Source organism: Papaver somniferum, chromosome 10 (assembly GCF_003573695.1).
Source record: "Papaver somniferum cultivar HN1 chromosome 10, ASM357369v1, whole genome shotgun sequence".
Lineage (NCBI taxonomy): Eukaryota > Viridiplantae > Streptophyta > Magnoliopsida > Ranunculales > Papaveraceae > Papaver > Papaver somniferum.
The window spans coordinates 113,186,629-113,197,736 of record NC_039367.1 but is presented as its reverse complement, the minus strand read 5'-3'; the positions used below and the strand labels follow the sequence as shown (position 1 = coordinate 113,197,736).

The 11,108-nt window shown below is 32.4% G+C and overlaps 1 long non-coding RNA gene across 1 annotated transcript; it reads right to left on the bottom strand.

Annotated features, from left to right (window-relative positions):
- Positions 1-8,233: 8,233 nt before the first annotated feature.
- Positions 8,234-10,403, bottom strand: LOC113316987. Its single transcript, XR_003343166.1, has 3 exons — positions 10,118-10,403; positions 9,816-9,914; positions 8,234-9,573 (listed from the first exon to the last, which is right to left on the bottom strand). It is a non-coding gene; the product is annotated as an uncharacterized LOC113316987 (long non-coding RNA).
- Positions 10,404-11,108: the final 705 nt, after the last annotated feature.

Sequence of the window (11,108 nt, the reverse complement as noted above, 5' to 3'; positions counted from 1 at the left end):
TATTTTTTAACAGATTGCATTCTGATTTTTTTTCTCTCCGAAGATTGTGCTTATCTTAAACATTGTGATTACTTTACATCATTGGAGACAGTTTTAAATATACATTTAACTGAAATACTTTTATTCTTATCTTGAATGATGGCATAGATCCACATGTTAATGCATTCGGCTCCATGTGGTCGTTAAATTTGGAGCAGCAAGTTATGACGTGTTTACCTATTTCTGGATTCCACGTGAGATTTGTTTTCCTGAAATACACGAAGGTTAAGGATCATAAGAGTTTTATATTAATCTATCAGTATGCTTTCTTCATCTACGTTGAATTTATATATTAGTTGTTCTCTCGATTCTTGTTATAATTGGTCTCAAACATATTATGCATGCATCAGATAGGTTCTAGCATTTGCTACACGTTAGGACATCGGCACTTGGCTTTTTAAGAATACTACGCGAGTACTAGAGCTTTACGCTTCAACGATAGAAGTGCTACTGTAGTAAGCTTTGGAATTCATACAAACTAAGTTGTCGTTACATCATGTTTGAATACGAGAAGTCAGTTCTATAAGTCAGGAGAAATAACATTTTTTTTAGCTTCTAGAAGTCATTTAAAAAAAATATCCACAAGCTGATTTCTAGAAATTGAAAAGTTATTTCTCAGTGTACATCCAAATGCCCAATTATAACGTCTTTGGATACAGAAGCAGAATCATAAGCAAAAAAATTTTGCTTCGCAAAAAGTTACGGTATTTTTTCTTCTAGAAGTTGATCTGAGTTCTATACCCAAACTGACTTCTTTCAAGAAGTCAAAAAGTTACTTTTAAGCTTCAAGTTCTCTACTTCAGATATTGCGAGGTCCCTTGTTCAAAGATCTCCATTCTTTTGTTCTTTTTTTCTTCTACACATACTTGTGATATAAACTTGATGTGCGTGCGATTCAAAATTTTAGTTGGACTGTTGTTCTTGAGGAGTTTGCACATCCTGCTTTTTTCTCAACTGTTGGAATTATTGGACCAACCTTCTTCCTGGAGACCAATTCCCATTCTTGTTTGAAATTGATACTTTGGTTGCTGAGAAAAAACTTAAGCTACGTCAGTTCCCAGATTTAATTGAACTATCTGTAATTTATTCGTTTATGGAATTTCTTATTCATTTATATGCATACAATCACAGTAATAACACATTTGTCAGACAATTAACACATAGAGACTATAAAACTTTCACACGACCGAACCAAAAAACAATCATCGGTCTCAATATTTCTTTTCACAATATAGACCGATCAAAATGAATTTAGGTTTTATTAACTAAAACTATCATATCGCATATTCAAAATCGACCATGAATTGAACCATAAAGACCAACAGATTTGAGTGCTTATACATGTCATTGGAAATGTATTCAACATCCATGGAGAACCCTTCTAATCCTCTTCATAATAACCCATCATTCTATTAATTCCAAGCTCCAAGTAGCGGTAGTGTTCATCATAAATACAAAACTTATAATCGAATAGAAATAATCACAAACAATTTTATTTGGAAATATTATGGCGTCGATATGATGCTTCCTTTTTTCATTATCGAACAAATGTTATCCTAGTCCATCCTTGATTTGATGGGCACTACCATAATAATTATCATTTATCATTTTGAGAATTCTTATTTCTTACAGGAATATTAGACAGTGATCCTTTTACTTTCTCGTAGGCAAAAGATAAATCATTCATTGTTCTTTATATATACTTGTCGTATGCATGAAGATCAAACCGATCATGTCTGCACATAGCTAAGAGTATAATTTTTGATTCTCCAGTTTCTTTACAATACAGAGAACTTCATTTACTATGGAAGCTATTGCATAAGTTATTTCTGGAAGCTAGTATGTAATCCGTGCTACGCACTGAGTCCAGTGGGAACTGTTGATTTGGGGTGCTGGTATAATATGTCAGTCTTGAAAAGCTGCAATTTGGACTCGAGAGAAAGGAAAGAAAAATGCATGTTTCATCAGTGATGCTAAAGTAGTTATAGACTGTTTGAATCCAATAATAACCAGCTTTGATGGTATAATATGTCAATCTTGACTGACTGTAAGTCAGTTTTAAAATCTTTAAGTTTAGTATATTTGAATTCTTTAATAGAATTTTTACTTATTTGGATGATATTGCAGCCAAACATGGTATAACAAATAGAGTCAATGGTGAATGGTATGGGTCTATCCCTTACTTCCTCACCGAACATCTGTAATTCCTTGGTTTTTAATTGAGGTATTTTTCTTAGCAAAAACTATTAAAAAAAAATTAAAAAAAAATACGTATTTTTTTTTAGCAATCAAACTATGTATGTTATGTGTATGGTCTAATAAGGCTTACACGTGGTAAAAGTATGAATAAAATTCCTGGCATTTTTAGGGGCGACCCTGAAAGAATTAGTGGCGACTAATAAAACAAAATAGGATCACCAAAACCTAAAATCAACCCACCTTTATCCCCCGATTTTCATAATGGCGTATCTACCCTTAATAATCGGTAGCTAAATTTATAATGGGGAGAAATTTGTTATATAGAGGATTTTTTTTTTTTTAGTTTGAATGCCATTAACAATCTAGAATCAGTAGATAATGGAGTACCATATCTATCGGTTGTAAACTACCGAGCCAAAATATACCTATAATCGGTAGAAAATGACATTTAATTGGCTTCCGATTACAATGTAGCCCAAAAATTGGATTGTTCCAAAATCCTTAAATTTTCAAATTCTCTACACAAGCATAATCGGTAGAAAATGAAGTTTATTTAACTTCCGCTTACAATCGGTAGTAAATAAACTAACATAATCGGTACTAAATGAAGTTCATTTAACTTCCCGATTAAAATGTAACCTCAAAATTGAATTTTGCTAAAATCTTTAAATTTTTAAATTCTCTACACAAACATAATCGGTAGTTTTATGATGTTCATAATCTACCGATTGTGTTACTAGCCCCAAATTCAAATTTTCAAAAAAACCAATGAAATTTTGAATTTCTCTATTTTCACAATCGGTAGTTTCGTGATGTTTATTATCTACCGACTCTCTAATCGGTAGTTTCATGATGTTCATTATCTACCGATTGTGGTAGTAGGCCCAAATCAAATTTTTCAAAAACCAATGGAATTTTGAGTTTTTCTATTTTCACAATCGGTAGTTTCTTAACCATCTCATTATCTACCGATTGTGGTAGTAGCCCCCAATTCAATTTCTTCAAAACTAATGAAATTTAAAATTTCTCAACTTTCACAATTGGTAGTACAGTGATGTTCATTTTCTACCGATTGTGACAGTAGCCCCATTCAATTTTTCAAAACAAATAAAACTTCGAGTTTCTCTACTTTCACAATCGGTAGTTTTGTCATGTTTATTATCTACTGATTGTGATAGTAGCACAAAGCAATAAAGAAAGGAACAAAGTAATAATCAGTTGCTAAGACCAATTTTTAACTACCGATTTTAGAAGAGCATTTAGGTATTTTTCTAACAATTACGACACCCCATAAACCAACCCAATTGATGGGAATAAAAAAGTCGCCCCTAATTCTTTCAGAATCGCCCCTAAAAAATGCAAGTATAAAATTTAAGTTACCTACCAAAGAATTTTGTATCAAAAATGCTTAAATCATAGAACATTTATTCTATATATGTCAACTCTGTACACTTTACAATGGAAACTAAAAGCATCAACCAAATCTTTATTTGAACTATATCCAAGCTGGAAAGGAGTATCAAATGTTGTTGGTCGATCCATCACCAACCTATTAACTACCGTGCACAGTGACTGCACACCATACATGAGAATTACAAAGAACCTAAGATCTTCTAAATTTTATGGATCTACATGATAAACAAAAAGCATCTGATTGGAATCCAAAATAAATAAAGTACGAAGTGTACGTGCCATTGAGATTAACATTGTAAGGGCTAAGTATGATGCAAACCATTCTTATGCCTTTATAACCGCTACTCGAGATGCCCAAGAAAATTACCATGTTCCGTAATCAATCTATTTATATCGCAGTACTATATTGTTGCAGTATGTCATAAACACTACAAAATACAAAATTAGTCGAAAATCAAAATGGCTATTTAAAGATTCAAACACGGAAAAAGTAGGAAATTATTTTTCAGATATTTCCTTCATCGATGTTTCCAACAGACTTAGATGCAACAAAATATTATTGCACTCAGTCAAGGTTGCTGAAATGAGCATAAATGACTATTTAAAAGATTCAAACACAGAGAAAGAAGGAAATTCTTTTTCAGATTTTTCCTTCATCGATAATCCTTGCACAACTCTTCAAATTTCGTACTTCTGAAATCCATAAATGATTTTCCCTCAATCGATGTTTTCAACAGACTTAGAAGCAAAAAAATCTTATTGCGCTCTGTCGAGTCGCTGAAATTAGCATACCTATTGCATTACAATACTCGATAGCAATATAACTGGCGGCGTAAGTGATCTGACTGAACTTGGGTTAGTATCCATACATCTAATCGCTCTGATGAGAAATTAGATATATAAGGACTAAACTAATTCGGTTAGAATTAATATTTTCACATGAGGTTCACCATAGAGGCATCTGTTCCCATCGTTGTTTTTTTTATGAATGAGCTTATAGGGCTTGAAGTCCCCGGTAGACATCTAATAAAATAACACATCAAATAAATTATGTACGTCAGCAACAAATATAATGTCGTATATGAGTTCACATTATAATGGTCTTATACAAACAGATGCAACTTATCTATAATTTTGGAAGGAATCTTGTCATGCATTGCATTTGTATGGTTGAATTGTAACTCACTGTCTTGTAGAGAGAGAGTAACTCGACAGTGGCAAGCTCATCATGAGAAGAGAACTATCCAGTTCCAATTACTCAAGGAAAAAGATAACATGAGGATAACAACATTTTATTCATATTTCATATACCCATACAGAGAATTCTTTATCCAAGACTTATATATAAGAATTGCTACTACGGAACAGAGAGCTTTATTAGTACAAAACTTTGGATGCCACAACCAGAATCCACATTTCCATGCATCAAGTAGAAATCTAGAATCATGTAACACCTTGACCTGATTGAAGAAAATAAACAGTACTTAACACTTATTTATGTAACACCTTGACCTGATTGAGGAAAATAAATAATACTTAACACCTCTCATAAGAAAAATATACTAACTATAAATTCATAGTCAAAACCAGACTTCGATATGCTTAGCTCCGTCCAAGATTTTCAATCCCAATCCCTTTCCTGGGGTTATTCTATGTATTTTTTTGTCGAATATAGTTGATGGGTAAAAAGTGGATTTTTTTTATAGAAGCGTATTAGTGCAGAACATAATATTTGGGTAATACCTTATTTGCAGGATTTGAATCTCTGTGGCACTAGGAGTTATTCTATTAGTATATGTACGGTAAAGCCATATACTCAAAATCTTAATCAAGTATATACAGTAACACTGGAAGATTGACAACATAATTGACAATTCAAAAATCAAACATGGTGAGACCTTAATCACACACGTCAAAGAAATATGACGAAATATGACAATATGACGAATGCATAACTAATGACTGGTACATTCCACATAGTATATGAAGAAAGTGAATAACTAAAAAATATCACCTCAACATCTTGATAGACATCCTTGCAAGCGACAACAATTGCCTCTACGTTACCCATATGTCCAACCATGTCATTATTTGATACGTAGACACGTACCTGGAAAACAAAGAATTACATGATAACCTATTATACATAATCGTCATGAAAACCCTTCCAATCACACTCATCATTTGGTTTTGTTGGCTCTAGGACTTAATAAGTAACAAAATTATGCGATCGCACCATAAATTAATTCATAAAAATATAAAAACAATATGCATAACCTACATAATTGTTGCAATGGATTACTAACTAATTGGATTACTAATTTAATAGACGTATGATTAAGAATATACCACCTATATATATTAGATTAACCACATAAGTTTTATGTCATTTGTAGTCTGTAGGAGTCGAACCCAAAACACATGGGTGAAAATCATGTGCTCTACCATTGGAGCCAAGGTTGCAAATAACACCTTAAAGGTTTGCCTGGAAGAACAGATAACATGTTAGAGAACTGATGTGATGGTTAAGGTTTGGCCTTCCAATATCGGTTACGTGCTCAAACATTAGTTATGAGGACTGTGAAGGCAATTGTGGTATTTAAAAGCAGATTATCCAATCAGTAGTTACCAGAGCTTACCTGTCAAGACCATGTGATTTATTTAGCGTAAAACTGGAAGAACAACACATCACCAACAAATATCACATCTTGCTAACAACCAATTAATGTTTTTCTCTTACTAACAACGGCATTACAAATATTAAAAAATAATCATAGCTGAGAACCGCAACATTCCGAAGCTGGGACATTTTTCTTAAGCTCAAATGATCGTCTAAAATATATCCAGCAACACCATAAACATCAGTGTACACTTAAATACAGATAATCATGCACGTCACTCGGAGAGCCAGGCTAGATTTATTTCTGGTAATCATTTGAATACAACAAATTCCAACGTAAACTCAAAATTGATTAAAAATCCATAAAAACTCAAAATGTTGAAGGACCCATGATTTAAACATGGTAAATTAACTAATTAAGTTATAGTGTTCTGAAAAACCATGATCCAAAATAATCAACAAACAATACAAACTAAAGACATAACAACACAAAGATCCTACGAAAGACAAATAAGTTAATAATCAATAGTGATCAAAAATAGCTTACGAATCGGTAAGTAAGCGACCCATAATAAAGAGGTGGAGGATGCCTACTTACTTCTTGATCAAGATTAAGGTTATCCAGTCTTGAAATAATAAAAGTTGTTGGTGGTGAAGCAGATGTCTGACTTTCTCCACTAATGTTTAATTACTAAAAAAAATCAAATCAAAACAAATGGCCAAAATATAAAGCTACAAACTAAAATTACATTCAAAAACCAAAAATCGAAATTCAAGTTCATACCTAATTAGTAAAGAAAATAATTACTAAAACATCAAATTGCGAAAACCCTAATCAGAAACAAATTTAAAATTCATATGAAAGATAGTAAGCAAACCAAACTGAAACATACTTCATTAACATACCAAACAATGCATCTAACGGGACATCATCACTGTGTTCTGAAACAACATCAAGGTCATCAGGGTCCAGTAAAAATTGTTGATCTGGTGTGGCGGGGCTTGTCCAGATGCATTAGAACATCTTTATAAAACTCTTGATTTTGATACCCTTTAATAATCAAACTATGATATACGCAGAATTTTAAAGTACATGCGTAGAATGATAAAATAAATAAATCAATAAAAAACTGTTGCACGTGTAGTTTTTTTTAAGAATAAAAAAAGAATGAAATTAGTTTTATTTCTTTTAAACTTCATTATTTATTTTTTTTATAATTTTTCTTATTTTTTGCATTTGACAAAATAAGAATATGAGTGAAATTTTAAAATACCAGCTGCCAAAATTAATTTTTCTTATTTTTTGCATTGTACACCCTTGACAATGACGACTAAAAGCATAAACCAAACTTTTGCTATATTGCTATATCTAAAATTTTGTTGAAATTGCAATCAAGCTGGAAAAGAAAATTCAAACGTTGTAGGTAGATCAAACTAAAAATATGATATTTGATGTCTTACATTAATATGGTTATTATTCAGTTTCAAGTTGTCTCTTTGGACTTCCGTCTCTTAGCAAGGCGAACCTTTTACATGAGTGTTATTATTACTCGAGTAACCCCATCATTTTTCTAGCATGGAATTACGTAGTTGGGTGGTCAAATTCTCTATGAGAGCAACCCTATGGGTTTCTCCACCTTTGCCAGTGATATTACAACCGCAAGCCCGGTATTTTCCAAAGGTGATAACCTTTTAAAAACAGAAACAATGATCAAACTGTTCATAGAGTGTATTATTAGTTTTTCTACTATGACTATCCCCTCTTAATAAGCGACAAAACTGCTGCCATGGTGCTTAGCGCCTGACCCCCGTAAACTGAATTTGAAGTTGGCTAAAATCATTTTCCAAAAATAAAAAAGGCAGCAACATAATCATTTTCTAAAATAAAATAAAATGCAGCAACATGACAATGAAAAATTACCATAATGTCTCACATGATACAATTAACATCGGTCCCATAAAGTGATCATGTAGTTATCCCATTGACACTAACTGTGTAAGTTACAACAGTTGATCCCATTGACATTGACAGTAACTGCACTATATAATTTAAAAGCATATAAATCACATCGCAACACATCATATGAACACAAAGGAGGTTCTTTTGCAAACAACTCTTCGAAAGTTGAACCTATTTGAAGGCTAGAAGGCTCAAAATCTGATATTGATAATAACTCTTCCAAAAGGTGAACCTATTTGAAGGCCAGAAGGCTCGAATTCTGATTTTGATAATAACTCTTCGAAAGTTGAACCTATTTGAACGAAGGCTCAAATACAATAGAACCATAGGTGAGAGAACGTAGCCGTTGCATAAAAAAAGCAGATGGAAGTACTGGTACGCATAAAAAAGCAGATGGAAGTACTGGTTGTGTACATTCAAACTTGATCTCCCTTGACTGTACATTAAAACATTTATGCACAACAAACACGAAAAAAATTATGCACTAACCATAGAGACAGCACAACCAAGTCTTTGAGATTTTTCAAACCTTCTCATCAGTTGGCGCGCCTCTTTTGCCAGTGGATAATGTGGTGATTCTGCTAGAGATAAATTCAGTTTGTAAGTATCTGTTAATATGCACACTGGCAGCAAACTTGTCATTAGATATAGATAACGGAAAAACACAGACATCCCTTCAGCTACACTAATGGAGTAATGGTTGTTGACTAAAAACTTGCCATCTCCTAGTTCCCTACCAAATCTTCTCAAGTGGAAGCCAATCAAGTAGTAACGGTGAATCAGTGATTAAACAATTTTGAGTGAGTAAGGGAGCTCATTTTCTAATCATTAGACCACTCATCAACTTCCCAGTTCATCCTGATAAGTCACAGTTGGTAGTTTATCTATGTCCCATTATATTTAGAAATAACAAAGAAACAATAGCACATACCTGCTTACTACCTTCCCGACTCTTAGCTAAAAATCATGTGAACAAAAATGAAGTTATTATGATCAATCATAGCACAAAAATAAGATTGTTCGAACAGATAAAAAGACGATTAAGCTAAAAATCGAACTCAACCAAAATGTAAGGCATGCATGTTCAACAAAAATCAAGAAATCGATGTGCATTGATAAATGATAAAAATCCAACTCAATTATCATTCATTCATAACATCCAACTTACAAAAAAAAAATTAGTCAAAAAGTTGACATACTAAAATATTAGGTCCATTTGTTAGAGCTTTGGCATACTCCTCTATCACCGAAAGTTGAATGAGCTTTGTGCGGGTATATTCTAAAGAATACAAATGACCCACTTTGTACAACTGATCCCGCAACTGCACCAATTAGAAGATTCCTGGTCGTTAATATTGAAGTTAGATCCATACCCCAAATCATTAGAAAATCCTATAAAGTTTTATTCAAAGAACCTTAGGTTTTTTCTGATCTTATAACTTCCCATCTGAGAGGGAAAGTTATATGGCACCAACCCCATTCTCCTGTACCTTTTCTTAATAGTTCCTTCAACATCTTAAGTTTAAAAATCTAATCAAAACAATCTTGATTTCATTAAATGTTCTTAATACTTCTTATACTCACATAAGTAACATCTTTCCCTTCTTCTTCGTTTGAATCAGAGTTATTTTTCTTCTTCCTAATCTTCTTTTTTCCTTCATATCAAATCCTATAAATGCACCACTAGCACCAAATTCAAATCCCAAACCAAATTAAAAAGTGAAAACACTAAAAGAAAAACTGAAAAATTACAATTCAAAGTTTTTAGAAAAAATCTGTTTAGGATACCTGCAAAACAAACAATTGACACACATATCAGGCAACAAAATTCCATATTGAAGAAAGAAAAATTGAAGGAGAGCAAAACAACACAAAGTCCTACCAACCTTATATTAAAACATTGAGCCTACAGAAACTCCAACACAAAGTGCTACCAACCTTGTTCTTGGACATCCATTGTCTTATGGTGTTCCGTCCCACCCACTGGATGTGCGAAATTGATTGACTATATGCGATCATAACAGAGGTGCAAATCCAATAACCTTGCATAGTTTATATATATCTCAGTAACCTAGACTCCACGATCATCAAAAACCTAGCCTCCACGAATTATTTTCTTTTTGCATTGAACAATTTTGCTATATTTGGCATTAACTGCCAATGAAAGAATCGTTAAACATGGCATAATATAAATATAAATTGATTTTTTTTTTCATTTTGGAAGTTCTTAGAATTTTTGACAAAATATATTAATGTATTAAGGAAAATATTTAAAAGTAGCTCGGTTTTAATTTAATTATAACTGCCTATGAAAGAATCACTAAAGATGGCATAATATAAGCATAGATTAAAAAGAATCGATTTTTTATGTTTGGCAGTTTTTAGATTCTTAGACCAATTTTTCACCGAATTTATCGAATCAACAACTATATACAGCGTAATCTAAATATGGATGAATATTTTTTCTAGCAGTTTTAAGATTTATTAGCAAAGTATATCCAACTGGTCAAAAATAAAATTTATTTTTAATCTGCACAAAAATGTCTCCAAAGATCTTGATAGCATTTTACATTTTGTTATTGTTAAATTTAGCATTACTGCCGATTAAAGAATCTCATAAAAATTTATTTCGGTCGTTTTTTTAATATGAAAATTCCTGGATTTTTTCGAAGATTTTCTTTCTTCTTTTTTTCGTTTTTTTGCCAAAGATTTTTGTAGATTTTTTTGCATCCGCTATATATGGCATTTTGTTTGCAGCTAATCCGAAGGCCTGAATTTTATTAACCCTACCGACTAATATGGAGTATTAGATATGTAACCTGTGCTACACACCGGGGATGGTGGGATCAGCTAATTTATTGTAGCGGGGATTCGCCC